The sequence below is a fragment of the Archocentrus centrarchus genome, chromosome 24 (assembly GCF_007364275.1).
Source record: "Archocentrus centrarchus isolate MPI-CPG fArcCen1 chromosome 24, fArcCen1, whole genome shotgun sequence".
NCBI classification, from domain to species: Eukaryota; Metazoa; Chordata; class Actinopteri; order Cichliformes; family Cichlidae; genus Archocentrus; species Archocentrus centrarchus.
In genome coordinates, this window is record NC_044369.1 from 11,195,583 (window position 1) to 11,222,787 (window position 27,205).

General features: G+C 42.3%; 1 protein-coding gene across 1 annotated transcript in view; it reads left to right on the forward strand.

Moving 5' to 3' along the window:
- Positions 1-401: 401 nt before the first annotated feature.
- The window catches only part of fut8b (fucosyltransferase 8b (alpha (1,6) fucosyltransferase)), a 94,177-nt gene continuing 67,373 nt past the window's right edge, over positions 402-27,205 (forward strand). The window contains exon 1 of the mRNA XM_030722109.1: positions 402-579. The gene's annotated coding sequence lies outside the window, so the exon portion shown is untranslated. The remainder of the gene's footprint in view (positions 580-27,205) is intronic.

Below are 27,205 nucleotides of genomic sequence, written 5' to 3' on the forward strand. Positions count from 1 at the left end.
CTTTTATTTGTCACACTAGACAGTACAGAGAACAATAGTTAAAATGACACCATTGAAAATGCCATCTTAGTGTTTGGAGATTATTTGGAGTTTATTTATTTCATTTTTATTTTTTTGTTTGTTGCATTGTGTAAGTAAAACTTATGGTTGACGAAATATCTTTTCATTGAGCAGTTGCTGAAAATAAAAAAATGTATTGTATATATTTGCCTCAAATATGCCTTTGTATGTAGTGTTTCAATTGTTTGGCATCTGCTACCCTCGAATGCTACTAATTCCAATCCCATTTTAAGTTACGGTACCTAAAGCGCGCACATTCTTTATTTTGAAAATTTCTGACCGGATGTTCAGTCTCCCTCCCCCCCGTCTCAGCTCTGTGTTGACACCGGCCATTCAGTAGATCCCCACAGAGCACCCTCGACTGCCGGATTCACAGATCCAAGCTCCTCTCAGTTCCTGTTTCCGCCGCAGCCGTCCACTCAGTTTTCTGGAGCAACACATCTCGGCTGTCTGCTGCGTCGGGACCCAGCCTCGACAGCTGTGGTCGGATGCCTCTGGAAGCCGGTGTATCAAGTCAAGGTAGGTGCAAATCACGCTGCTCGCATGGCGGAAATGTTGAAGCTACGGAGGCAGTGCTCAGCCCGTAAGATTTCCCCGCTACATTCCGGCCTGTTGACTGCGTCGCTGATGAGATCAAATAGCGGTCACGGTAGGAAGCAATTCCAGGTCCCGTTATATCAGCGCTCTTACTCGGATGCGTTTACTCTTCACCGGGGGTATGTGTTGTTGATACCTGTGTACATTGCATGCCCACAAACTACCACGAGTCCCCCCTTTTTTTGTCGCTCGTTCGCGTTGAGAAAAGCAAGTGCTCAAGACAAATTGGTTTATAGTGTGACCGCGCCAGTCCAGGGTAGTTATGCTGGAAGCGCTTTTTAAGACTGAGTAATCACCTGAATGAACGGGCAGAGGGTTAATTTTGGGCATCAGCAGTGCTATATACGCGTAGCCGATATGCTAGCTGTCTTTCTGTTTGTCCTTATATAAGAACAAAAAGCTTTTTACCGCCAGCCTCGCGCGCACAACGTGTTAATAAAGACACATGACACCGGTGGGGGGGTAGTTTGACAAGCGTGCGTCTTTCCTTCCTTTGCTATGTTGTGTTTGTGTGTGGCAGGCAGACAAAGCAGCTGCCTGTGTTTCAGCCCCAGTGCACAACTGCTAGTATCAGGAATTGCTTTGTAATAATCGCCAGAGCCAGGCGTGCGTTTGTTTTCAGTATCTGGAGGTGTGGTTAATGTCTACTAAGGCCTCTGATATGTGGTTGTGAAATAAAACTCAGTTAGGTCCATACTGCATCGCGTCAGGTCAATCAGAGGGTGAGCTCTGCCTCCCATCTCCACTCGCGTATTTACACATTGCACAAAGCTCGGGATGATATGCGTTGCATCGCCCACATGCACATATAAAGTATGTGGTTTTGTGTTCAGTGTAGCTAAATTGATAGTCTGGCGTCAGTGCTGGTAAGGCCTGAGGTTCAATTCCCAGCAGGGGGTACCCATTAGAAGATGTAGTCCTTCATAGTGCTGTAAGTACCACCAAATAGCTTATGATAAATGTACAACTCCTGCTCCAAGCGCTTGGTATATGAATAGCTATAATATTGCAATGATCTCAGGACTCAAGCTAAAATCAAAGCATGTCAAGGAGATGCATACTGAAGGGCTCTTTTTAATTGTATTCCATATGACAGATTATAAGTGCCATATCTTATTTCTTTTTCATGAAAATCGATTCATAATAGGAGTGAAGCATGGCCTTTTTTGCTTGACTTTATTGTTTCATATCACTTAATGTCTGGAGCAGATATTACAACACATATTTCATCTTCGTGAAGCACACAGTGATTTTTCTTTCTTCTATAGCATATGGTCTGACTATAATTTATTAGCCTATAATGTTGTATAGTGCCACAATTATCCCCAGAGTGTTGATCCATTTGCAGCCAATATTCCTTGTGCTCCCATTTGAATTGTATTTGCTGACAAGGGAGAAACACAACACCTATGGACATCTAATTCATCATTAATGTTATCTAATAAAGTCAGCCTTGGTAACTGGAAGCAGATTGATTGAGTTAGTAGCCCTGATCCACTCATGAATAAGTAAACAGCCGTATATATTGCTGGGACAGCAGTCTATGCCACGCAGGGGAGCTCCGTTTTGGGTTCCAGTGGCAGCCACTGTGCTGCTTCAGATAGACGCATGGTTAAATTTGAACTGCTTTAAGCTGTCAGGGGGCAATTATTTTACATAAAAGCAAAGTGACTCATGCTTTGGCAACAATTTGCTTTGATCTGGGCTTTGCCATTTTAGGAATGAATGGGCATAGCCATGGGTGGACCCATTTACACCAGCCAAGTACAAATAATTTCATTAGATTAGTTCATTCACGGGTGTCTTATTTTGATTAAGCATTTAGATCAAGTAGTGGTGATAACGCACACATGCAGTTAGCCTGAAAATTTACTTGGCAGGTTTGAACTTTTTTTTGTAAAATGCCACCCCTGATTGTGTTGTTTCTGCTTGTTGCGTTGATTGAGATAGACACATATTACATTTGCAGCTAGGTAGCTACTGGAACACATGATACTGCATCTATTATGTACGAGAACGTGCTTTCTAGAGAAGTACATTTCAGCTGATCTATTTTCTCCCGTTCCCCTTTTGTTTCCCTGCTTCTGTCTCTGCCCTTTGCGCCTCCACCTTCAATGCCTCGTGCCGCTGTCTATCTTCATTTTTTGACTAATGACTTCATTAAACATATTAGTGTTGCTCTGGCAAAGAGGTTAGATGCAGTGCGGTGAGGGGGGGGAAAAATGGGTGGTGACTCATTTAATAGGTGTATTTAACATGTGCGCATATGTCACGTGGCAAGTACCGTTTTTCTGTTTGGTTTATTGCAGCAAGTCCCTGCCAAGTGGTGTTTTTATTTAAAATAGCATTTGGATTTGTTTTTCATTTCAATTCTTTCTGCAGCACCAGCCTGTCACCTGCACAGCAAGCGCCTCTGTTTGCATGAAAGCCATTCTAATTTCAAGCATCGCAGTGTTTTGGCTTAGTGTACAGTGTGTGTATAATGCTTGATGCTGGCTTCAGGGTGCTGTGTATACATCCCCTTTCTCCCCTTGTTGTCCCAGATATACCCCCCTCCAAAAAAAAAAAAAAAACCCCAAAAAACGTCAGACGGCTGAGAAGAGAAGGCTGAATGGAGCTGTGGAGGAAACAAACAGCACATTGTGAAGACATGCTTCCAGTTTTGGGGCCTCGTGCTATAAACACAAAGAATAACTGAAGTGAAGAGGCTATGCAAGACATGGCAATGCTTGTAGCGAGATGCAGTAACAATGTTACCAAAAGAGGCTCATCCGCAAGCATTGATTTGTCGGTATTGTTAATCTCTGTGCTGGGTATTCGAATTCCAGACAATGTACTGTAAATAGAGCAGAGGCCGTTGAAAAGAAGCTTTCGCTTTTGTTGTCCCTGCTTTGGGGAAGAAAAAGACGGAAATGATTATGTATGGAAACATGGACACATACCCATATTATTAGCCTTATTATTACAGACTCGGTCTGTAAAGATAGGAAGATAAAGAATAGCTGGTTCATGAATGCGGTTCAGTGAGCAATTGCTGTATGGCCAGTGTTGGCATTTGGCTGGCATTTTTCATATTAGACTGGTGTTTGGTGTTCGTTTTATGTCTCCTTTGCCCTCTAGGCTTTGAAAGCATCCTTATAGTGATGGAAAAAATAATCACTAATGTATTAAAATGTTAATGAGTTTGTGGGGACTATTTTGTGGATTTGATTAGGATCTGTACATGTAACCAGCTGAATGTCATGTGAGGAGCATACAGGTGTTGTACTTTTGGTGCACCTGCAGAATGCAGCATTTCTAAAGGGCAAAATCTGCAGGAAAAAGACCTTTCTGCATCACTCTTCCCCTGCTGTCATCCTGCTTGAGGGCCATTATTATCTGTATTGTAAGACAGAGTGTCTGTCTAGTGATTGCATGAGCCAATCACAGGGCGAGTGCAGGGCAGGTTTCCATGGTGAAAAGCGGGCTGGCCCGTGAGGCTGCTGAAGCTCAGCTTGAGTAGGCTAGCCTGATCCAGGCTGATAGCATTCTCCGGCAGCAGAAGAAGAAAAGGGCCCTGGAAGGCCTGCCCTGCTGTCTGCCTGTCTAAATGTCTTGCTGTTTGTCTTCCCATTTTTACTTAGTTGAATATCTAAAGACAGGGTAGAAGAAGGAGAGTTCTGAATAGGAATTCAGTCAGACAGGCACAATAGGAACTTGCGCCGATAGCCATGTGGCATCACATTTGATTTGTGTAGGGAGTGGATCTAGAGCACATGTCTTTCCTACATCTATTTCGGGTAGTTTTGGAGGATGTTTGAACATGTATTGGGGTTGGGTTGAGGGATAGCTCTGAGTGTACCCTGTAACTGTTACTGTAGTTGTGACCAGTCAGAGATCCTGCCCTGGACTCCCCCTTCGAAGTGTGTGCTGCCCCATCTCTGTTTGGCCCTGCAGGGAGGTTGCCCAGCCTGCAGTGCACGCGCATCACTGAAAATGTGTATTTGTGTGTGAACACAATACAAATACACAACTTATGTGGACTTGCTTTTGCTATTTCTCAGGGAGTTATTGCTGCAGCAGCCTGAGCTGGGAAATGGGTCTTACGACATTTCTTCTCGGCTCATTGGAGCCATCCAGAAATAGGCATGTACCCATCCACTTGCAGCGCTGAAATTCCCTCCTTCCCCTTTTTTTCCCTCCTTTTCAGTAGGAGGCACTTAAGTCCCCCTTGCTGCACTGTCTCCCACATGCCTTTGCATTAATTTATGTCTTTCTAAGTAATATATGTATTTATTCTAGTTTTGTATCTCTGTGTAAGCATCACACTAAGACAAGAAGAATGCAAGCGGTGCCTTCTCTGCTTGAGGAACTGAATTCATATGGGTATGAGACACAGTGGGAATTTTTAGCTCAACACAAGTTGCTCAGGGATTCACTTCAGGACACAAACAGCCCCCCAAACCACCCGTCTACCCACAAAACCCCTGATACTCGGTGCCCATGGCCCATCAAACAGCCTTGTTAGCCCCCTGAGTTCACAGCTCAGGCCAGAATCAGCGCGGGCACGGAGGGTTGGAGGGATTCAGAGATGCTAAAAAATTCTCAGCTGCCTGACAAGTACACTGTGCTGTCTGGTTTTTATGGACCCTACAGTGTCTAAGCTAAAACAGGATCTAAAACTATTGGACTCTAAGGGATTTTTCTAGCATGGGAGACTCCAGAGAGTACAAGTGACACTAGTGTCATCCAAGGCTGAATGGGACGGATATTTGCAGTAAAGAAGAGGGAGATGGGTATGGATGGAAAATTAGGAGAAAAGACAGTCTTAGTAACTGGGGCAGCTTTGAAGCTTGAAGCACAAATACGCAGACTGCCCACCTCAACCCTACTTTTCCAACCCCCCCAAAAATAAAAAAAATAGAGTCAGATGCTGGACATTAGGATCACAGTGACAATAATTCGCATTCATTCTGTGGCCAGAACACAGAATGCACAGGCCCTCAAAGACACACACAGGGTAGAAAAGAACACGACTATGAGCTCATCTGACAGAATGGGTGCATTTCCCACACTTGGGTAAAAAGGTTGTGTGACAAGCGTGCATGGGGGTTTGTGGATATTATTCTGTTTTCAACATCAAACCAAAATTCCCAGCAGCTACTCCACCTCTGCACACAAGGACTGCTGAATGTCCTCCATTTAGCCAGTAGTATCCAATAGTACTACCCAGTATTGGGTGGCCTGCATGTGACCTCTATGCAGGTCCTGAGAGGGTTCAACCCCAGGCTCCTGTGAAAGTGGGACCTGGACTATGATGAAAGGCGTGCATTATCTTTCTCCCAGGCAGGGGGCCTATTTGTGTCACTGTTGCCAGTTCTGCTTCCTGAAGGGTTTATTTGCCTTGGTGGGGAGAGTTTTTGTGGGGGTTTTTTCAGTCACACTATTGATCCTTAAGGGGTAAATTCATCTCTGTAACCTCCATTGAGAGGTCAGAATGCAGGGTCAGCTACACTATGTAGCCACTGTAGCCGAAAGAGATGCTGTGTTTAGCACTGAGCCCCCCCTCACCCCCCCGATGTGTGTGCCAAGTTCACAAGAGGTGGTTAATGTGAATGTGTCCATCCTCATATCTGTCACAGAGTGCACTGCAAGTGTGTGACATTTGCAGTGTGTGTTACTGATGGTTGTCGGTGTAGGGCGGTGGCTGAGTGGTTTGAGTGGGATCGTAGAGGATTGGCCTGATTGGATTTCTGTTGTAGGAGGCTTGTCACCTGGCACAGTATGGTGCTATGGAAGACAGCGGGGTAGCAATCAGGCAGCAGTCACACTGTGAATATACAGCAGAATTTGCATCCAGGCAGGGACTGCAGACCCAAGCATTCACCGTTTTTTTTTTTTTTTTTAAATGGAGAGAAAATATTAGGATGCACTTTCTGAGTAAATGACTCACAGATATTCATTTTTAACCACGGTGTTAAGTAGCCTCAAAAGACTTGAATAGAATGCAGGTAAAAGACATCTTGTGTTTTCTGAGTAGTAATGGATATTTTGAGGCTGATTTTATAATTTATAGATGGTACTCAGTACACCAGGTATGCACTCGGTATGTTAGAGTTGATTTAAAAGGAGAAAGTGATGCGGTAACAACTGTATGTTTAAAACTAGTTTTCAAACTAGTGATGATATAACCTCCAATATCAGCGAAGCAATACATAAAAAAAGGTCCAAAAAGCGCAGATATGGCTACTTCCTTTCTCTCCTAAATATGGACTGTCTGTTTCCCAAAGCTGAATAAAACGGCTTGTTCCATTGAGCTTGTCAAGCCTTTTCGCTGGGGGTTGTTGAAAAGCACTCTGGGAAATATAGGAAATCGCTAACTGAAGTAGAATTAGATGAGGAAAGCTCAAGGAAAGTGGGTACAACAAAATAGTAATTATAAAAATCAAAGAATAACTCCTGGAATGCTTTGTTCATCACATATTGATGATTTTCAGTGCTGTGAGAGCATCTTATGGTAGATTTTTTTTTTTTTTTTTTAGTTTTTTCTCACACCTTCCTTTTACTGCTTTCTTTTAGTGGATTTTTATTGAAGACACCAGCAGAGTCGAGGTGCAGTTTTTATTTTTAAGCTACAAAGAAGGACTTTAATTTTAACTAGATAACAGTGAAAGGTGTGTTCATCTGTAATCATTAGCATACTTTGCCCAATTAACTCCTTAAACCTGGCATACTAATGTTTGTGTAACAGATTCAAATTGCATTGGATATTGGCAGTAATCTTCCAGTTTAGTTTCTATTTACAAAGTCCAGAATCTTGGAAACATCTTTTGCTTTTACATTCATATGAGCAGCATTTTTTGTTTCCTTGACTTTAAATTTGTGCAAAGGGTGTATTTTATTGTAAATTTTAAACATAGTTACTTTTTTTTTTCTTTCTTTCTCGGTCAGTGCAGAAAGACTAAAATATGTGTGCACCAAAAAAAAACAAACCAAAAAAAAAGCTTGAGGGAGTATTTGCAATTTTGAACAAAAAGTCCCCAAAAGTTATATTTTATTTCGTTAAGCCACATCTATGTTCCATACAAGTACAATGCGTCTGTTTTTCAATATGTCCGCCCTCTGCACTGATCACAGCGTCTTAATGATGTGAGAAGGTGCGGCAGGTTGTTTGAATGTAGTCTGATGTCAGTTTCTGCCAGGTCTTTCTTACTGAGGCCTTCAAAGCTTGAACTGAACCATGGAAGTGCTGCAGGCTTCCTTCTCAACTGTTGCCCAACAGGTTGAGATCCGGACTCTGTGGGGGCCACATCTCCTCGAGCCAGTCGTTTAAGATGGCTTTTTGCTCTTTTGAGCCGTGTCTCTTTTTGCTGCTGTGTTCGTAGTGGGACTTTGACTCTTGCTCTAGACTTCATTTGGAGGTCATTTTCAACTATCCTTCTCAAGGATGTGTTACTGATTTTGAGGTCAGCAGCCATCCTTCTCATTGATCTTAGGGGTTTGGTCTGTATCCTCTGTTTGACGTTGTTTATAAAGGACTTAACCCTTACTGACATCTTCCTACCAGAGCCAGCTTTCCTGTCAGCACTCCCGGTGAGTTCCAGCTTTTCCTGCCTGTCTTGATATCCCCAGCTGTCTGGATATGGCTGGCACTGTCAGTCTGGCACGCAGTAAATCAGGAACTGCTTGAGTTTTGGTCATTTTTCTGGTTCATGGGACATATATGTGCAATAGTAAGGAAGCAAGGTGACCAGTCATGATATGTGACCTTATTAAAACATGACAACTTATGAGTCCTGGTGGTTCCTCAAAGACAGAAACTTATTGTGGTGGACAGAACTTGCATTTTTAATTTTTTTTTTTTTTATTTTACAGATAGAGAGAAATGTTTGTTCATTCTGTAAACTAGGGTCTCTAGAAACGGATTACAGCATGTTCCTCACAATGATTATTATACCTGTGCGATTTGCTCGCCCAGAGACAAAAGACAATAACACAGAGGTAAATCTGCATAATAGGGACAAAACATCACATCAGCGTGTTTGACAAATACTGCAGTTGCAATGCATCTGCAGAATAGATTGAAGGTTTTATTAGCTTAATAGATGCAACTTGAAACATTTCCAGAAGATTTCGCTTTTTGAATATAGTTGAAACGTCTCTCATCGGACCTCTCTGATGTCCAGTGTCTTGCTGTTTAATGGCATTTCTGGGTATTAAGGAGTTCTGTGTGCCAGAGAAGTCTCACTTCCAATCTTTCATTTATTGATTGAGTTATAAAATGAATTAGTAATGCTCATGTTGCAGGCTTTGCATTAAAGCAGTGTCAGGATGAATCTCCAGTCCAAGTATAGTGCAGATGGCAGTTTGTAGGTTGCAGGGGCAGCACAAAAAAGTGTAATGTGCATGTGTTATTCTCAGGGCAGCAGAGACATCTTTTACATCAAACTGTCCATCCGTCAAATAGGAGCACATTGATTTTTTTTTTTTTTCTTTTTCTTCCAGTTCCACATAACTCCTTAAATATCTAATTGGAGAAGTGAAAAAGATGTTCTTGTGCAAACAGTAACCACAATTGTCCAAATAAATCAAGCTGTACTTTTGGTACAAAGCTGTGTCTGAGATTTTCTCATTTTTCTTTTTGCATGCAGTGCCATCTTTCCTGTAATGTTACGCCTTGCAGTTGCTTCACAAATAATGTTTAAGGAACAAACTTCTTCCTGTGTTATCTGTTGTTGCGTGCAGCCTAGAAGTCTGTTACAGCAGAGTGCTGTTTCTTTTCTATTACTCGGGTACAGCTTGAACTAGTGACTGCTACTGTACAAGGTTAAGTGCTCTCTGGTGTTTCTGAAGCAGCAGCTAGACTTCTATATATTAGCAGTTTGCTTGTAGGAAGACGAGGGATTTTTGGCAGACTGAGCCTAAAGGTTTTGATGTGGAGAAGTGTGTTGGAAGCTCATTTTACTTCTGATAGCCTAAAAGAAAGAAAGAACAAAGCAAAAAAGAAAAAAAAAAATTCATTTTCCCTCTCATCCAGCTCTGTCCCTGCTCTGGCTCCTGCTTGCTTTAATTTCAGATTTTTAGCTCTTATTGGCGAAAAGGATCTTGGGCTAAAAATTGTATTCATATAGCGCCAATCCACAACATCAGTCACCTCAAGGTACTTTATATTAGAAGATAGCGACCCTAGAATATGATGACCCCCTGTGAGCAAGCACTTTGCAACAGTGGGAAGGAAAAACTCCCTTTTAGGGGGGTGAAGGAGGGTGAAGGACAGGACAAAAAACATACTGTAGAAGAGAGACAGAAATTAATAATAACTAGTGATTAAATGCAGAGTGGTGTATAAACAGAGTGAAAAGAGGTGAATGAAGAAGAAACACAGTGCATCATGGGAAGCCCCCAGCAGCCTAGGCCTATTGCAGCTTAACTAAGGCAGGGTTCAAGGTCACCAGACCCAGCCCTAACTGTAAGATTTATCAAAAAGGAAGCTTTTAAGCATAATCTTAAAAGTGGAGAAGGTGTCTGTCTCCCGAATTCAAATTGAAAGCTGGTTCCACAGAAGAGGGGCCTGAAAGCTGAAGGCTCTGCCTCCCATTCTACTCTTAAGTATCCTGGGAACCACAAGTAAGCCAGCAGTCTGAGAGCGAAGTGCTCTGTTGGGGTGATGTGGTACTATAATGTCTTTAAGATAAGATGGGGCCTGATTATTAAGACCTTGTATGTGAGGAGAAATTTTCAAAATTGAATTTAAAATCTAACAGGGAGCCAATGAAGAGAACCCAATATGGGAGAAATCTGCTCTCTCTTCTAGTCCCTGTCAGAACTCTGACTGCAGCATTTTGGATCAACTGAAGGCTTTTCAGGGAGTTTTTAGGATGACCTGATAGTAATGAATTATAACAGTCCAGCCTAGAAGTAATAAATGCATGAACTAGTTTTCCAGCATCACTCTGAGACAGTATTTTTCTAATTTTAGAGATATTGGACAAATGCAAGACAGCAGTCTTACATATTTGTCTAATATGTGCATTGATGGACATATCCTGGTCAAAAATGTCTCCAAGATTCTTCATAGTGTTACTGGAGGCCAAGGTAAATGCCATCCAGTGTAAGTTAGACACCATGTTTCTAAGATTTGTGGGGCAGAGTACAATGTGTTCAGTTTTATCTGAATTTAGAAGCAGGAAATTAGAGGTCATCCGGGCCTTAATGTCTTTAAGACATTCCAGCAGTTTAGCTGATTAAAAAAATCTTGATCTGTTTGTTTAGCCAAGAAAGACTGAATCCTGCACGACCTTTTCTCCAAATCCAACACCTGTGCTTAGCTCTCAGTCAGGTTCATAGGCCACCTTTGCTTTCCCACATCAGCACTTTTTAAAATTTTGTATCTTGCTGTCTCTGCAAGCTTGTTGATGCCTCTGAGTTCTCCTTTAGTATTTGTGAGAGTGGCAGCACTTGGCATTCACCTATGGCAATGCCCCTTGGGAAACCAGCATGAGACCATTTGCATCTGACATTCTTGTCATGTTGCCCCAGGGGTGTTGCATCATATAGTTTCACCTCCTACTCTTCCTCTCTTTATGTGCTGTCGCGGTGCCACCCACCACCACAACCCCGCTGCTCCTCAGTGCCAGTGCTATCAGTGCAGTGGACTTTAAAGGGCCTGCTTGGCAGACCCATTTCTCAGTTTTAGCTGTGGTCTGGGAGAGCAATAACAACGTGCCAGTCAGATATAAGAGCCCCTAATGGGGACTCAGTGAGATGACACAGCAGTCCAAGGCCTATTATGCAGTTGGAGCTGGATAGGACAGATGGGGAGAGAAGACGAAAGAGAGCAAGTGACCGACCACGTCGACCAAAAAAATAAATAAAAGTCTTGGAACATTCCTTAGAGAAATGACAGGAAAGTTCGGACCGGATGGAGGTAGTCTGAAGCACTGGGATGTGTTCTGTCTGTCTGTGTCGGTGGCCCAAAGCTAGTTTTGACGAGAATCGAGGAGACACTCATGTGATGCCAGCCACATGACCAGATTTTCAAATATGCATCTGTGAAATAGCTGAGTGACAAGCTGCTCCAGAAACAGAAAACAGCCTCTCCTAGCCTGATTTTTTATTTTTTTTTACTTTACTTTGATCTTGTTACAACAGCAAAGAATTGAAGTTGGCACATCAACTCAGTGAGGAGCTTTTCAACACCTAGCAAGGGCTTTGCCTCCTCTCTTTGATATGTGGAGTAAATGATGGATTTTTATAGATAAATCAAGTGTTATGGTTGTCCTCCAACTTTTGATGTTTATACAAAAACTAAAAAAAGTGCAGCCACCCGAACTGCTGTGCTATCACATTAGAGGATGAACGAGGAGAGCCACAACCCTGCACAACATACTTGCTCATCACCATTCCACGTGCACTGCACAAAGAACATGTACTCGAGAGAGATCGTGCTAGCCTATAGCTGTATCCTTGATTTGAGAGATGATTTACATAGCCCCTATTGAACTACTTGTCCCAGTGAATGAGCAGGTCTTTACCACATGAACAGGGTCAAGCCTAACAAAGGTCGAGCTGTAAAGGTCAAAGTTCATCTGTAAGCTAACCCATCAATTGAACGCTGACCCATCCACTCGACTAAAATAACAAAAGACCTCATGCACTCTCTCTTTTTCCTTCATGGCAGCATCCGCCTTACTCACTTTTTGCTCTCCTCTGGCAATTGGCGCCCTAATTGAGGCACTCTTGAGCCATGTTTATCACCGTGGCAACATTGCCCTGCAGATAATCATTGTCTTGTGGATTAGCATAACAACAGAGAAGAAGCTTTTGCTTTAATTCCACTAACACTGGACCAAGCTCCTTTGTGTCGGCTCGCCTGCCAGGCTTGTCTTAACTGGGATTAGAATCATAGGCCCTCACATTGTGCTCCCACCCCTGTCCTCATACTTATTAGAACCCTCTTAGTGCCCTTGGATGTTTCTTACAGGCAAAACCAAATTATCATGATTTTTATGTAGCTATTTTTGACCACTTCACAATGGGTGGGTGGGTGGGGGGTGGTGGGGGTGAGAATCTCCATCAGCTACAATGCTCATGTCCATTGACTAGTTTTCATCCTGACCTTTTCTCCAAGGATGGAAGTTATTAAGACTATCTACTTTTTCCAAGCAGCTTGTACTTTATATTCTGTGCAAAATAGTTTTAATGTTGTTGTTAGGGCTTAGGTTTGGAAGATATGTGAATATAATTTCAAATGAGACAATACAGTTTATATATCTACAGTACTGTGCAAGAATCTTGAGTCTCCTGTCATTTCTATATATTTTGATGAGAAAGTGGGAAATAGGTGCCTGAACTGTCTTGTAATTTCTTTAAGTTTCTTCAGAAATAGTTCTCCAGGCTTCTTGAAGGACATTTAAATTTCTTTTTTGGATGTTGGCTGCCTTTTGTTTTGTTCTGTTAAGATGATCCTACACTGCTTCAATAATGTTGAGGTCTTCTTGCTAAGTTTTCTGTTGTGTGTAGACACAACAGTGGTTCATCTCTTTGAGTTAGGTGCCTTTCAGTGATCCAGAGGTCAGTGTTAAGTGGATTAACAAACAAACAAACAAACATTCTTCTGAACATGGTCAAGTACAAGGACTGGACTGAAAATGAATAACAGACAATGCCATCCTTCTCCTTGAAAGAAAATATAAAGATATGAGGGATCGCTCAAGGCTTTTGCACAGTACTGATTTGATGTTGCATTACATAAAGTTTTCTTAGTGAAAGCCGTGTCGATGTTTGTAGCTTTCTTGTCTTGCTGCACTTTCCTACTCCTGCAGCCCTAACCCTAACTCCTGCTCCGCACCTTCAACCCTCTCACAAATAACACATTACTCAAGCAGTTGCTCCGTATTCCTCTGCCCCATTTTTCTAAAAAAATCTCTCATCTATTCGATTGTTTCCTTAACCAATTATTCTTAAAATGCGCCTCCTTCGGTTCGCTCCAGAAATAAATTGTGTGTGAAAGCGCATGGTTCAGCATGCTTCAAACAAACTAGTTAATATGTGCCTTCCTAACGATTTAAAAGTGTTCAGACCTGTCAGAGGTGGGGGGAAAAAAGTTGGTACAGAGACTAAATTTAAAACTCTTTGTACTTTTTAAATCTCTGGACGCCTCACTGGAGTTTAAAACAAACTGTCTACATGAAGTGAGTTTGCTATTTGAATGCTCAGTTTGTTTCAGAATGTTTTAAAAAAAATTGTTGAAGGCAATGGATATTTCAGATGCTGTTTGAGCACACTGATGCTTTAATCTTTGTTGGAAGCCATAGCCTAACAGACACTGAAGTATAACCTACAAACATGAAAAAATATTCAAACGGATTCAAATTATGGCCATGTAACATTAATGTAACATTAAAAATGGCATGTAGAAATGCCTGGCTGGATTTGTGAGAAGTGAGTCACAACTGGTAGAAAGTGGGCGGCTAGTGGCAAGTGTAGGGAGAGGAGGCAGGCATGTAACAGGAGCCACGCTATGATGTCCTTTCCTAATCTGCCGGCACACTGCAGAAGGGGCTCCCATGGGAGACTGGGTGTAACCACTTGTCTGTGCCTGCTGGCAGAGGGGAGCTGGAGAGCGCAGAGGCGGAGGAGTGAAGGGGAGAGGAAAGGCATATGGGGGAGTGGGGGCAGCCGCTGACCCCGTAAGCACGCGAGATTAGGAAGAATAATAAAAAGAGGTCTTTGCAGTGCTTCACTAATATGCGTGGTGATTTAAAGACACTCCGAAAAGAAATGTCAGTGATGTGTGGGTGGACACATTTAGTGTGTGTATGTGTGTGAGAGAGTGATGCACACACAGCAATCCCCACGGAGGATTCCTGTGGTAAACCGTTCTGAGCTTCTCGAGCAAACAACTGGTGAGGCGTGCAAAAGGAATTTCAGGCCCTCTATAAAAGATGACCACACCATTAAAAGGGAGCCCCTTTTAACGATTAGCAGACTCGATATATGCTTTTGCCGCACAGTTGCAAACACATGCGCGCACTTCTTTGTCCTTTTAATTTTGTGGGATGGTGGTTTCACACATTATCCTGCGGCTGACGTTATCTAAGTATGTTATCCTTTTGCCAGGCTTTTCCCCCATTCTGATCAGCTGTTTCTTAAACCCAACAGCCAACGGTGTTTGATTAAGTTTAACTTTCCCTTGGCAAGACCTTGGCAGCATAACATAGCCAGTAGCTCTGCATAACATTTCTGACATTAAATTTGAGGGACTCTTGTGATCATTCTTTGACCCATGTTATATCTGATTTTTCATTAAAAAGAAAAAAAGATGCAATCCAAAAAAAAAAACCCATCAACACTGCTGGCTACTTGTATTCACCTTCAACGTTGGGCTGTTTTACAAACGGGTAAACAGTGGGGAGGGCGAGCAGTATGAGGCAGGCTGCTGGAGCAGGTGACATCTGTGACCCAGCACAACAGTGGTGGATGCCGGACACATGCTTCTTCTACAAAGGCTGCTGGCACCCTTTCTGCCTCATTGGGCTTATGCCCCCACACACACACACACACACACTTTAAAATACATGCAGAATGAAGCTACTGTACATTCAGTTAATGTGGAGTGAAATTGATTCAACATACCTTTTTAGCTCAAAATAATTTCCACTATACACAATCGTTTTATCTGGTACACTGTTAAGATTTTCTTCTTCATTTTGGAGAGTTAACCTTCAGTCAACGAGCTGCCAACAGAGCTGATACTAGATCAGTTTTTCCTAAAGTCAAATGGAAAACCCATCTGAGGGATGGCTGCTGCTCCACTTTTTTCATTATTATAACAGTACAAAACACACACACACACACACACACACACACACACACACACACACACACACACACACACACACACACACACACACACACACACACTATGTACTGCACACGAGCATTCCAAATTTAGAACTTTCGCCAGCTTCAAAAAGTGAAAATCAAATGATTGATCGTGCTTGCTGAGTTATTAACCCATTATATTTACAAAGCCATTAGCTGCCTGATAATTGAACTGTTAATTAAAGAAAAGGCCTTAGTTCCCCCCTACTGAGTCCCAAACCTCCCTCACTGAGATGAAGAACATTACATACAGTAAAGAGCAGAAGCCACACAGACACACGCGCACACGCATGCACACGTTTGTCGATACAAATGCCAAAATCTTGCAATAAGTCAAAAGTGTTATTCCTTAATTTTCTTTTTTTAAACACAGCTCTACAGCTCCACGCTGCCCTTCCCTTCTTCCACACTCCCCAGAGGGAGTGCGTTTGTCCTCCTGGTTTCTCGTTGCGTTCTGATAAAGCAAACGCTCCCTCTGATGTGCTTTATCTCCTCTCATCTCCTGCAGTAAAGACTGTCTCTGTTTGTTTTATGCTTCCTGCCAGCTCGTTTTTTTTTACTGTTTTTTTTTTTTTTTTTAAAGAGCCTTCTTCTCTCCGGCGACACCCAGTGCTTCTTCCCAGCATACAATGGATCAAAATTGTCAGAATAACTAAGTGGTGTGTTGACCTGCCTCCTGACCCCTGCTATTTATCAAATTCTATCATATACTGTAGCTAGATACCCCCCTTCCAAAATCCACACCCTCCCATTCTGTGAGAGGTATAGATTTGTTGCTCCACATCTCTGGCAGTGCAACGCTCTGCTTGCTTACTGCCGTTGACATAGTGTGTGTCCAGTGCAGGCTACGCTTGGCCGCATCAGGGTAATGCTGCAAGCTAGCAGAGATCCAGCAAACAAACAACATATATTATGTTGGAGGCAGAGGGAGAGTGGTTATATAGCCAGGGGGCAACAGTGTGAATGTGTTTGTATGCATACTAGTGTGATTGTGTTAGTATGTGCATTGACCTACTGTGGTGGCTATACTGCAATAAGCAGTAGACCCAGACTGCATCAGACCTGCTCTAACCAGGCTTAAGGCAGTGGTGTAATAGCATCAGTCAAATTTGCCAGAAGGAGAAACAGGGGACCAGTGCACAGCGGACAAATTTGTGTACACTCGCTGCATGCAGCTTTGCATTGTTTGTTCATGTGCAGTCTCTGGCAGTGGACAATGTAATTCTTGGAAACTAGAAGAATCTAGAGGTGAAATCCTCTGCTGATGAGCTGATTAAGAGAAAATTAATTGAAAATTAGTAGAAAATTAATTGTTTGGACTATCAGTTAATTTCTTTAGTTTGATTTGTCAACACAGAGCGTTTTGGAACATTTTATTGAACGGACAAGTAATGTGCAGAGCATTCACTTGAAATCACTTATGAATTAGTTGAAGGTTTCACTTTGGGTTTTTGAATGCAAGTCTAAGGGGCAAAAGATGGCATGACATGCTTCATTGTTTAGGAACATCTTTGCAGCACTGCTACACTAATGGAAAGGGGTCAAGTCTCTTATAGCCTCACAGTTAAAACACAGGTTAAAGAAAAGCTGAATGAATCACTATATGAGAGGATGTCAAAAGGTGAGGATACCCTTTTATCAAGTTAAGCAAGTAATGCCTCAAATGATAAGCTTTGAAAACACTGACTACTGGCTGTTGGAAAGATGATGAAAACAGTGGAGCTTTAAGCCTCTCTGCAGAGAGGACCTATTATGTTCATATACAACGCCATAATTTTATTCCTGGACCCTGTAAGAGTAGCTTTGCAGTTGAAAATAATCCATATTTGCCTCATGCAGGGTCTTTCGGCAGCCCCTTGGCTAATCCGCTTCCTGGATGAAGCTGTTTCAGCTTGCTTCTCCCTTTAAAGCTCATTGGTTTTCCTCTGCAATCATCCATCCATCAATTTTCTTCCGCTTATCCTTTTCAGGGAAGCCTATCCCAGCTGTCATAGGGCGAGAAGCAGGGGACACCCTGGACAGGTCGCCAGTCTGTCGCAAGACTAACAAAGAGAGACAGAGAAACAAAGAGACTCAGAGACAGACAACTATGGGCAATTTAGAATCGCTAGTTAACCTGACCCCACTAAGTGCATGTCTTCGGACTGCGGGAAGAAACTGGAGTACACAGAGAAAACCCACGCAGACATGGGGGGAACATGCAAACTCCACACAGAAAGGCCAAGGTGGATTCAAACCAGGATCTTCTTGCTGTGAGGTGACAGTGTTAACCACCATGCCACCGTGCTGCCCTTCCTGTGCAACCAGAAGATTTACAGAACGGGCAGCAGGTGCTTCTGCACTCACAGTGACAGCTGTGTCTATATGGTATCTTTTCAGTGATAGCATCATATAGAAGAAAAAAAAATTCTAAAACGGAGCATTTATAGTAGGAATGAAGAAACATAATAGGTCCTCTTTTTATAGAGGTGCATATTAAGCTTACAATAAACCAGTTAAATGAAATTATACTAAATGCTTCTAAATCAAATAAAGGCTAAATGCAATTAAATAATAATCACTAATGTGAAATTTGAGTAAATCTGAGATATGCCATCAGCACCACTACTGGTGTTATCAGCACAGTGAGTACTCCTTCAGTGAAGCCCTGTTTGCAAAGGATTTGACTGCTTCAGGCAGCCTTTCTGCCTGTCCACACTGTGAACTCCAGTACCACTACAGAGCTTTGTTTTCTTCCTCTAGCCTCAAATGCTTCTTTCTGTCTTTGAGAAAGCACTAAAATTAATTTTACAGTAGGTTTACCATTGGCTTTAGAGACAGTTAACTCTGCCTAAGAAAGGCCACTGCCCTAGAATAAAGGTGGTGAAGGATTCTAGCTGGTTTTCTGTCCACTTTTTTTTTTTTTTTTTTTTTTTTTTTTTTTTTTTTAGTGAAGCATTTCAGTCCATGGTCATGAATTATTTTCTGTCTCCTGCTACACTAATATGTTCATTTCACATCTCTTATCATATTTGTCAGTCTCTTCATGATTTTCTGTGGCATGTGAATGCAAAAGGCTCAGGTCATGTGATTAATATCAAAGGACCAGATGTTCTGCTAAGGGATGCCCCTGTCAATATCATCTGACACACTTACAATGTCTCATTTTCTCTCCATCTGTCACCATCCCCCTGTGCTTCCTTTATTTCTCACGGCCTGTTCTAGAAACACGGGTGTCTGACAGATATGTAGAATTACATAAAATCATCATTGGCGCCTGCTAACTATAATATTCCTTCTACTCAATCCATCTTCTTCTCTTTTTCCATACGCATGAAGACAGACACTGGCATGAGCTCAGGTGTGGATATGAGGTGGCAGTCTGTGCTCCCTGTTAGAGCCTCAGCTCCCACCAACTTTCCAGATGGCCATGGAAGCAGCTCCACGCCTTCTGCTCACATGACACTCCCCGTGTCCTTCCAGCCCCTGCTCCCTTTAACAAAGTACGAAATTAAAAATGAAGTGAAAGATGATTTGCACACACACACAAAAATTCTCATTAGTATTAATCTTGTAGCAATTACAGTTTAGGGATTTCTGGCACTTACTTCGAGAGTGAATCGCAAGGGGAAATGGTCTGAAAAGGTCAAAGTTACAAAAACACTTGTATTCTAGAGCAGAGGTCCCCAACCCCCGGGCCGTGGACCGGTACCGGGCCGTGGGACATTTGGTACCGGGCCGCACATAAAGAATAAATAACTTAAATTATTTCCGTTTTACTTATTATCTGCGCCTAAACTATATTTTATTTTGAAAAATGGGCGGATTCACTCCGTTACTTCCCTCCATGACTTCCCTCCATGACTTCCTCTTGACGTGTCAAGACGTTTCTGCTCACATGATACGTCACCGCTAAAATTAAACCCAGAAGCTTCAGGCCTGTCTAACGAAATCGGTTGGTTGACCTACATAACGCTTCTTTAAATTTTTGAGTGCTCAACAAGAGTAGAAAAGCGCTATGTAAGAACTAGTCCATTTACCATTTTTATTTATCAACACCGGGGATAGCAGTGAGGTAGACCCAGCCATCAAACTGACTCTCCAGCGCTTGACACCGCGGCTCTGCAGCCACGCTCCATGTGAAATCGGCCGAACCCAGTCAAACCAGAAGCCAGCAAAAATGAGTATCAGAAAAACAAGCTCAGGGGGCTTACACTGATTCAGTGTTATGGTGAGTTGTATTTTTCATGCGCTTTATACAGTAAAAATCACCTAAGTCGAAGTCGCACAAATCGGGTTTTCGCTCTAGTTGGATGGCATCTGCAGGTCCTGATTTTTCCTAACATTAATTCCAATAAAATCATCACATAAATCCGTCGGATATTCACCTACCTCGAATGAAAAATCTGGTCCCATTGTAATAAATTTCCAGTTAAATGTGATCGCATAAACTGGATGAGTTTAGCGCTAAAACCCTCCTCAGCTCCTGTCCGCCCACTTCCATGCATCGGCTCGTTCGTGCACAACTACACACACTCTTAACAACGCCTGGAAATTGTTTTAGTGTTTATATCAGTTCATTTCACCGGGGACAATCGTGGCAAGTGTAAGCTACAAACTTGCACTTACGAGTAAAATTTCAGATTATAAAATTTGCAGAAGCAAATTCATAGATGAAGCAGAAGCCATTGCAGCGAAATTCGATAATAGACCCCAAACTGGGCCATTTGAATCCGACTGAGGTGATTTCTACTGTATTTGTTTTTGCGGTGTATCTCATTTTGAAGGCATGTTTTACCATGGCTCTAACAGCTGACCAGGGAGCGCTGTGGGCAGAGAGCCTGTTATTCATGTTGAGGCGGGATGTTACGAGAACGCTGCTGATAGAGTTGCATACGAATACAAAGTGGATTCACGTTTTTTATTATTATACGTAGAAAATATCACACTTGGTTATGGTTGTATCATTTATTTTGACGTATTTATTCGCCACACCTTAAAAGCCGGTCCGTGGAAATATTTTCTAACACTAAACCGGTCCGCGGCTCAAAAAAGGTTGGGGACCACTGTTCTAGAGAATAGCTTAATTCTGAACAAGCCACAAGCCAGAAAACCTTTTAGTAAAGTTTTTTTTTTTAATATATATAAATACCACATGTACATGACTGTATGGGGAAAATGTTATCTTTTTTTTTTTTTTTTGCGCATTTTTGGCCACAGCGGCTTTTATCGGTAGTGGAGAGAGACTGGAAATGAGGGAAAGATGCAGGGGAAGACACGCGGGCAAATTGGCAACGGGCCGGGACTCGAGCCCGCACCGCAACGTGGAATATGTATGTGGTCGCTGGCTTCACCACTAAGCCACCCGGGCGCCGGGAAAATGTTATAATCTTAAGCTAGAACTGCATCATTATGGCAAAAAAAAATAAATCACAAGTCTGATTATTGTGTTCAGTATTTAAACCATTTTTTAACATAACTTAGCTCCATTTACTTTATGGGTTTATCTTAACCCAACACCTAATAAATAAACTGGGGGGAAAGGGGAGTGGAGCTGACACCATCTGTTACAGTTAGGCCCACACTAGAGGGTGTTTTTGACCCCATCTCACAAAAGCCACTGCCAGTCCCTGCTGGCTGCAGCCTCCACTATAGGCACACAAAACAGGCTGCTGCTTGTAACCATTAATTATCCTTCCACAGGTTAATCTACACAAACTTTGTTATGACTCTTTACCATTTTGCTTGAGGTGAACTAACAGTGAGTGAGTTTAGGTGAAAACATATGGCTGGAAAGCAGAGGAATGTGCTGGATTCAAAATACAAGACAAAACAAGCACATCATCATCATTATGACAACGAATGCAGAACAATGACAACTGTCTTATTTTATTTCCATCCATCCATTTTCTGCTGCTTATCCAGTTCTGGGTCACAGAGGCAACAGTCTAAGCAGACGCCCAGACCTCCTCCTGTCTGGCCACCTCCTCCAACTCATCTCGGTGGGACATTAGGGCATTCCCAATCCAGCCAAGACATTTAATCTCTCCAGTGTTTCCTGGATCTGCTCCAGAGCCACCTTGTGGTAGGACATGCCTGAAACACCTTCCCTAGCAGGCATCCAGGAGGTATCCTGGTGACTGAATCACCTTAACAGTCTCCTTTTGATGTGGGGGAGTAGCGACTCTATTCTGAACCCATTCCAAATAACCAAACTCCTCAATGTCTCTAAGAGAGAGTCCAGCCACCCTTCAGAGGAAACTAATTTCTGCTGCTTGTATCCACAATCTCATTCTTCTGGCTATGACCATAGATGAGGGTGGGAACATAAATTGGTAAATTATCACCTTTGCTTTCACACTCAGCTCTCTCTTCACTACAGCAGACTGGTACAGTATCCTCATCACCACTGATGCCTGATGTTCATTTTATTCCATCCATCCTTTTCCACTTATCCTGTTCAGTCTATCGCCAGTCTGTCGCAGGGCTAACACAGAGAGACAGACAACCATTCACACTCAGTTTTAGAATCACCAGGTAACCTAACCCCAGTAACTGCATGTCATTGGACTCTGGGGGGAAACCCATGCAGACACGGGGAGAACATGCAAACTCCACACAGAAAGGCCACCTCCCAAGGTGGATTCAGACCCAGACCATCTAGCTGTTCTTCTAGCTGTGAGGCAGCAGTGCTAACCGCAATGCCACCGTGCTGCCACTGTCATTTTATTTCAGTTTACTAAATCATAACTGAAGTTGAAATTTGATTAGTTATTTAGCTCAATCTTGAATTACTTGTAACAAGTGTGGCGAGCTTTTGGCCATTTTGGCACATGAACTCCAGAAACTCTCAGGAGAATCAGGTCAGGACATTGAAGTTGGCCGTCACACCAGTGATCTGGCAGGATAAAAACTGTAACATCTGATTCGACATTTGCATTGGTCAAACAATTTGTAGAAAACTTTAGAGCTACAGTACACATGTTTAAAAATAGCTTCTTTTCTGGTATCCTCTAAGCAGAAGTGAACTAAAAGGCTAGCCTCTCAAACAGTCTCTTCTCCTTTCAATCAATTTCTGTATTTGTTTTTGAAAATAAGAAACTGAAGATTAAAAAAAAAAAAAAACAACCCTCAAATCTGAAATGGAGAACCACATATATTGTATAGTGAACAATGAGCTGGCTTGCTGTTTGACAAATACATTTTCTTTTGACTTGAATCAATAGTCCCACCCCCCCAAAAAAAACAAACTGGCCCCTATTTATCTCATAGGGGAAGATGAAACAGCTTTTAGAAATTGTACGTAGATTGAATTTGCCGGATATGTCAGTAACAAAAACCCAAAAAAATGGACTTGTATTTTTTCTTTTTTAAACACAGATCATTAAATTATTCAGTGAAAGTCTGCCGAGGATGTGCGCTTGTGTTTTGCAATGCCCTGTTTCACATTCATACAGCAGCTCAGATTCACTTGGGTAGTCCTGCAGGAGAACCACACGTTTGTTTCTTACAGTACAGTGCTGCTACGCTGGAGCAGATGTGGTGTGTACTTTGCCAGTGGATACATGTGGGAGTTTGGGGGGGGGGCCTCAGTGGGCGGAACTTCTGGTTGCACTATCATGTCTATGACTTGTTGCTCGTTTCCATTTTTCCACTTTGATTCAGGCCACGTGTTCATCTTCTAATTTGGTTCCATCATCACACCTTTCATTCATTATTGCTACAAGCTTCAGCTATTCAAAAGATGTATTCCCATTTGCTCTCTATGCTCAGCAGCACCCCTTTTCATTAACGTGCTTCATTCACTCCACGCTGTTCTGTTAATACATTCCTCCTTTCACCCCCCCCCACCCCTCCAGGAATTCCTTTGTGCTGTATATATAAACTCCGATATATATATATTTTTTTTGTCCCCATCATATCTCCTGCTGCCCTCTCCTCCTGTTCCTTTTCATCTCCTCCCTTTTAGTCTTCCTCGCCATGTGCTCTGTGTACTCTTCCTCCTACAACCGCCTCCCCCTCTCCTTGTGCTCCTCTCTCCCTCCCCCGTCTCCGTCCTTACTGCAGGGTTGAATCATCCCCTTTTCTGCTTGCCTTGTCACGTTTGGCCCCCATGCGCGTCTGTCCAGGCCTCATCACACGGTGATGGCGCTAGCTAGGCTGACATCTCGCCACAGCGCTACAGGCTTCTGATGTCCGTGGTGCTGGCGCTGACCTGTCCCTTGCTGCAAACCACTGACATCATCAAAATAGGACACATTTCTGCCTCGGGGGTTATTAATCGCCAAGTATGGTATGAGCCATTTTCATCCATGACATTTTCAGATTTTTTTTTAAAAAAAAAAAAAGGAGAGACTGGAGAATTTTTATATCTTTGTCTTTTTTCTTTCTTTTTCTTTTATCAAAGACCCGCACTAGCTGGCTGCAGATTTTTAGGCCTTTTCATGTAGTTCGTATCCCGCTGTCTTCTCACTTGGTAGTCTCTGGCTGTTGCCAGATAGAGGGACCACATCAGCACTATTGTCTTCAGAGCTATCCCTCACAAGTGAGCTAACTCTTCCACATGCACTCTGCTTCAAACGGCACACCTCAGATCACACGCGTGCATATGCTCACATACACTCCGAGCAGCAGAACTTCATCCTTGATGTGAAAGTGCACACAAACGGGGGCCCTGGCAACCTCCTCAGTGGAAAATTGAGTCATGGTCCTTCTGCTCGCGTACACTGAGAGACAAGCCAAGCAAAAAATGGAATCAAAATGTCACTATATTGGGGAGTGTGTGGGCATGAGCAATGACGCTGTGTGATTCTGTAATAAGCACATGCAAATCAAATCAAACCAACCCCAGGCTCATTAAATAAAACATGGGGGTAGGGACAAATCCCTCCTTCTACTGTAACCTTGCACATTCATAATAAGTGCTCTTTCCTAATGTGAAGTGGATGGCTCTTATGCAGGTTGACATCATGAGGCTGTCTGCTTCTTAGGTATGTGCTGCTGTTCTGCAGACTCCTGTAGTATGAGATCATTATTCAGATTTGACTTCTGTCAGAGCAATTTTGGCTCTGTATGGTCCTCATGCTAAAATACTATTGCATGTTGATCTGGTACATACTTTCTGTTTATAGACTGTGGCACAAAATGTATCTGCACCCTAAAATGTGTTGTAGTGAGATACTAAAAATGCATGAATATTAGTTCTTGTTCTTTAGTTTAAGCAAACAGAAATGAGTAATAAAGCAAGAAACAAAATGAACAAATAAAATGCACTGAAGAATTTTATTTGACTTTTTTTTTTAAAGGCTCTTAAAGTTTAGACCATTGTGTTGATTTAATGTTTTGATGTGATTTCAGAATGAAAACTTAAATATAGCTGCACTTAAGTGAGATTGCTCATGTCTTGTAATTACTGATAAATAGGGACACCAGCAGGAACTGCTAGCATTAAGAATCACTTGATAAACCGTTACTGAATAAAACATCAAATTTTACAGTTACATTAGTGGAGAAAATGCTTCAAAAGGTCCCCTTTGGCACTTTCTTGCAACCACACACAAGTTGCATTTAGCAGTACTGACCAAAACGTAATATGTGTAGCAAATGTGCTAAATGCATTTTCCATCCTCTTAAAATATTTCTAAAGGCTGCCTTTGTTGGTACTTTACAGCCAGCTGTGAATGACTGAAATATGATATAACCACTGGCGGGAGTGTATACCATCTTTTGTGTGCATCCCAGGACAAGACAAATAGACAAGGCTCCTCAATTTACAAAAACACACCAAAAAAAAAAAAAACCCAACTGCACCATAGCCCATCTGGCCGATACTCAAACTAAACTGCATGGTCAATATTGGTGCTGATACCCATCTGGTTGATGAAATGAGAGTAAATAAACTTTTATGGTAATTCTGTACACTTAATGTCATACTGATTTATGGTTTTCATAAACTCAGCAATAAATATGTACAACCATAAAAATAGCTTATAAAAAAACCCTTAAATTAACATTCAGTTAATGCTCTTACTCCAGTGGTATATCTGCACCAGTGTGGCAAAACGTCTGTCTGAGCTGGGAGTACAGCATCTAGCTTAGGTAGTAACTTGGCTAGACTGCCAGAGCTAATGAAGGCTGGTATCCTCCTCATGTTCAAGCAAACTGTGCTTGTCATATTTCTGGTCCAATGGGAAAATGAAAGAGAAGTAACAATGTGTGCTCCTGCCCTGCCACCCGTGTTACATCAGTTCAAGCAAGTGGAGCTCAAATACCTCCAATCTTCAAAGCTGTGAGCATCTCAACTGTTTGGCTTATTTTTTTCATCTAGAAAACTTTGCTTTGTTTTTCTTTTTTGGGGGGGGGGGGGGGGGGGGTAAAACCCACTATTTTAGCTTCATCAAATACCGCATTCTGTGTTGGCTCCACCGCTTGCAGTCATGTGAAAAAGGAAATTTTCACAGGACTCTACGGCTTCCCTAGGACTTAGGAGAGTGAGTAGCAGTCAGGTGCTGTTAATCAAATGGAGCATTCATGTGTGTGTTAACATAATAGTTGACATCCCAGAAAATGAAGTCCAAGGTCAGACCATGCAATAATAATAGAAATTGAAAAAAGCCCAAGAGCTACATCTCACACTCTACAGGCTTCAGTTAGCATGTTAAATGTTAACGTTTATGACAGAACAAGAAAAAGGCTAGTATGGCTTGTTTGGAGGGGTTGCTAAGGGGAAGTCTTCTTCTCTCTGAAAACAACATGGCAGCATGGCTTAGGTTTGCAAAGCTGAATCTGAACAAACCACAACTTGTGGAACAGTGTCATTTGTACAGATCAAAATGGAGATTGGTCATTCTGCACAGTGCAACAACCCCTCACACCTCAATCATGAGTCAATCATGAACTCCTCTGTATACCAGAAATATTCTAGAGTCAATTGTGAGGCCGTCTGTCTGATAGCGAGAGTGTCGTGCAACAAGACGGTGATCCTGAGCGCAGCCGCAACTCAACAACAGAATGTGTCAAATCGAAGTGTTGCGATGCCCCAGTCAAAGTCCAGACATCAACCCAATTTAAATGCTGTGGTGGCACCTTAAGAGAGCTGTGCATAAACAAGTGCCCACAAAACCGCAATGAACTGAAGCAATGGTGTGAAGAAATGTGTGCCAAAGTTTCTCTACAATGATGTGAGAGACTCATAAAGTGATACAGAAAGCAGCTGCTGCTAATGAATCATGTGGTGTGCTTAGTATTTCACAATAGTAAGCACACAGCCATTTTTTACATGGCTGTATTTCTCATGTAGCATTTTCAGTTTTTCATTAAGAATTTGAATTCTCTCGTATTTAAAAGGTACAATTTTAATGGTTTTTCTTTCTTTTACAGACCTAAAGCTCAGTAAAATATTGTAGAGACCACTTATTTTGTGGACCATTTTAAATTTCAAAACTTCTTGAGCACTGTAATATACTTCATTTATCAAAATCTGACAGACTGCTGCAGTATTAGATGTCATCTTTCTCTTGATTTGATTTGAACACTGCCAGCATAGCTGTAACAAACACTTGGAGATGGGCAGAGAAATCGCTGGGTGTCAAAATTTGATAACCTCCACTGATCTCAACAATCCCTAGCCCAGCACAGTAGGCCATAGGAAGGGGGGGGGGGGGGGGGGGGAGTGTTGGAGACCCCATTTAGATCAGGCCATGCT